The sequence below is a fragment of the Pyrus communis genome, chromosome 6, assembly GCF_041283825.1.
Source record: "Pyrus communis isolate YQ-2024b chromosome 6, ASM4128382v1, whole genome shotgun sequence".
Classification (NCBI taxonomy): domain Eukaryota; kingdom Viridiplantae; phylum Streptophyta; class Magnoliopsida; order Rosales; family Rosaceae; genus Pyrus; species Pyrus communis.
In genome coordinates, this window is record NC_142570.1 from 741,820 (window position 1) to 745,524 (window position 3,705).

Consider the following 3,705-nt stretch of genomic DNA (forward strand, 5'->3'; position numbering starts at 1 on the left):
ACATACTTATTGACTGAATAGAAAAGGAGTGGCAAACCATGATCGAAGAATTTTGGAAAACTACAGAGCTCTCAGGCCTACGAGGTACTCATATGCTGATATCAAGCGGATTACAAATAAATCTAGAGACAAGTTGGGACAAGGAACATTTGGAACAATGTTCAAAGGACAACTCTTGAGTGAGATCTTTGTTGTTGTTTCAACAATTACAAGGGAAATGGAGAAGAGTTTATCAATGAAGTGTCAACATTAGGTCGGATCCACCATATTAACGGGGTTCGCTTGGTTGGCTATTGAGCTGATGGATTTAGACGAGCCTTAGTTTATGAATTTGCACCAAATTGTTCACTGCAAAACTCATATCGTCAGCAGACAGCAAGAACCATTTTCTTGGTTGGGAGAAACTGCAACATATTACTCTCAGAATAGCCAAAGGAATTGAGTAAGTTTACCACAGATGTGACCAACGAATCCTTCATTTCGATATCAAACCTACAATGTACTATTAGATGACAACTTCAACCCAAAATCTCGGATTTCGGTCTTGCCAAGTTGTGCTCCAATGAACAAAGTGCCGTTTCCATGACAACTACCGTTTCCAAGACATGAAGTTGCAAAACCACATCAGCAAAAGGGGAGATGGAGGACTGCGTACAACTAGGGTTTCTTCCCTTTTTAATTTTAGTTTTAATTTTCCAGATTTTATGTTTTTTTTTCAGTTTTTTATTTTATTTTTAATATTAGTTAAAATCCACATACTATGTCATTTAATGAATAAATAAGAACCATTGAATGTCATATAATCAAAAGGCTTAAAAAGAGTGTAAAAGTATTTGTATAAATAATTGTCCCTTGATCCTATATATATAGGGATGTGATATCCACACACCCCTTTTTACTTCTCACACACTCCTGTTAATTTATGTCAGTTGATCTTCTTCAATTCATCCGATCCGATGACCGAAAACTAAAAAGATGTGAGAGAAGTAAAAAAAGATGTGTGTATATCACACCCCTATATATATCTTCTTCCAACGTGGACCTGAGTAAGACATTTCATCCCACCACCCCCTCGTCGGTGGCTCTTGCGGCAATCATGTTAATGCATCCGACGGCTCACAGTGACCAAAACCAAATCTAAGGTGTTAGGACTAATTAATCTGTTTTACATCACCAGCAAGTGTTAATTAAGAAATAGCCAATCAACTAGACAAAATTTTTTTTTTTCCAGATGTTTAATTACTTGAAGAAACTTTTTACTGAGAAGATTCAACTACCGCTTAATGAGATTATTATTAATTCACGTGTTATAATGTAATCGTATAAAATGAATGAGTAACATTGCACGGTGTTGTAATCACGACACCAAAAAACTACCGTTCAGTTCGTAGTTGTCCGCCATGATTTATGTCTTCATTATTATAATATATGTATTTCTTTCTTTTGTATATTACTACGGTGTTTTTATACAAGTATCAGTACTACTTTGGTATATTGTATACTCGTCTTTCAAATAATATTTTATACTTTAATTTTGTTTTTGGCTAAATAATATGTCTTGACTATTATAATATAGTTAGTGTATTATTTTACCTTTTGCTTACAATATCCGACAACCTAGGAATTATCTCAATTGAGAAATTTTTTAGTGTGTCGAACAAGGTCTGGTACACTAAATGTCATAATATAATTTGTTAAAATTTTGTTTTTTTTTTAAATTCTAACTAATTTTTCATTACCGAGCTGTGTTTCTGGTACATTAAAAATCTTTCTAAGAAATAGAAAATGAAATACTCAAAACACAAAGATTAGGAATATTTTAACTTTTAGCAAATACAATATGCTAAGCTATTAGATTATAACCTGAGCAAAACAGTGCCACTGCCAAATCGTCAACCTCTTTAGAATTCGACATTTTGTTTTGTCATAAACTTCAAGTTTTGGCTTTTGAAAAAAGTAAGCTGATTATCTTCAATATGGACAAATATATTGTTGGTAAGTGCCCTTTTCAAATAATAGTATCCAATGCAGCTTAAAGTGTACAAAAGGACTTATCTTGGCCTGTCCGATGAACTTTTTCAAATTTCCTGCTATCATTTGCAAGGAAATGGATTATTTGATTTCTAATTTTTGGTGGGGACAGGAAAAGGAGAGGAAAAACATTCATTGGGTCTCCAAGGATACTCTCGGCCTTCCCAAGGCGATGGGGGGACTCGGGTTTCGATCCTTTATGGATTTTAATGATGCTTTCTTGGCGAAACAATGTTGGTGGCTCATCCATGAACTAGACTCACTTTGGGCAAAGGTTCTGAAGGCTCGATACTTCCCCCATTGTTCTTTCTTGGATGCTAAATGGGGCGGACGTGCGTCCTAGGTGTGGTCAAGTCTACTTATGGAGCGTGATCTTTTGTTACGGGGGACTCATTGGCAAGTCTTGTGCGGGAAAGAGATTCGGGTTTGGGGTGATAGGTGGTTGCCTTCCCTCCCGAGTGGATACCCAATGCCTTTTGGATCGGTGCAAGTAAGTCGCAACACCAAAGTGGCTTAATTAATTAATGCAGTGAGTGGTGAGTGGGATATTGATTTCTTAAAACCATTCAAATCGTCGGCGGAGTATGAGGTAATCTTGGCAACCCATCTTGGTGACCCCGAGCTCAGGGACAAGTTAATATGGCCATTTGATAAGCAAGGGATTTACTCCGTCAAGTCGGGCTACCATTGGGTGCACTCTCGGGGGATCCCACAGACCAATTCTAGATCGTCATCGTCTCCTACCATCCCGGTGACATTATGGAAATTGGTGTGGCAACTTAAAACCCCTCCAAAAATCAGATGTTTTATGTGGAAAACGGTGCATAATGCCTTGGCTACTATGGCGGCCCTCTACCGTAGGAAATCTGCCTCCTCCCCCCTCTGCCCCTTATGCAACACTTAGGAGGAAATGATTGAACACCTTCTTGTCCTTTGCCCATGGGTGGAAACTATTTGGTTGGGTAGAATCCTAAACTACAAGGTAAATCAAGAAGAGATCACCACATGGATGCAATGGATATTGGCTATCATCAGGGCTTGCGAATGTTTGAAAGTTGACAGAGAAAAGATCCTGGCTTGGGTAGCGTTTTCTTGTTGGCATATTTGGAAGGCTAGGTGTTGTTTCCTATTCCAACGGAAGCCTATCATCCCTTCTCAGGTGTTGGCGGCAATCTCTACAAATGTCAGAGCTTTCAGGGAGGCTTCTTGGATTCCCACGGGGAGTATGGTGCAGCGCAGTTTTAGTAATCCTACGTGGGAGAGATGGCAGATGTCGTGCCATCCATATGTCAAAATCAATGTTGACGCCAGTTGGGTAGCTGCTACGAAAAAGGGTTTTATTGGGGTGGTGGTGAGAAACTTTGTTGGTAGTTTCACTGCTGCTCACAGATTTCATCTTCATGCCCCTAGTGCGGTGGCTGCTGAGGCGTTAGCCATTCTGCGGGGATGTAAGGTGGATCAATCCTTAGGACTCAATCTTGTGGTCGTGGAATCTGATTCCTTGTATTCTATTTCGTGTTTAAAGGGTAGCATAACAAATGGCAGATGGGAGGCATTTCCAACCTTAGCGAAGTGCAAGAAAATTGGGGATTCCTTCCATGACTGTCTCTGGTCTTGGACGCCAAGATCAGCCAATATGCCAGCTGATCGTTTGGCGTCGCAGAGTTGTGTGGA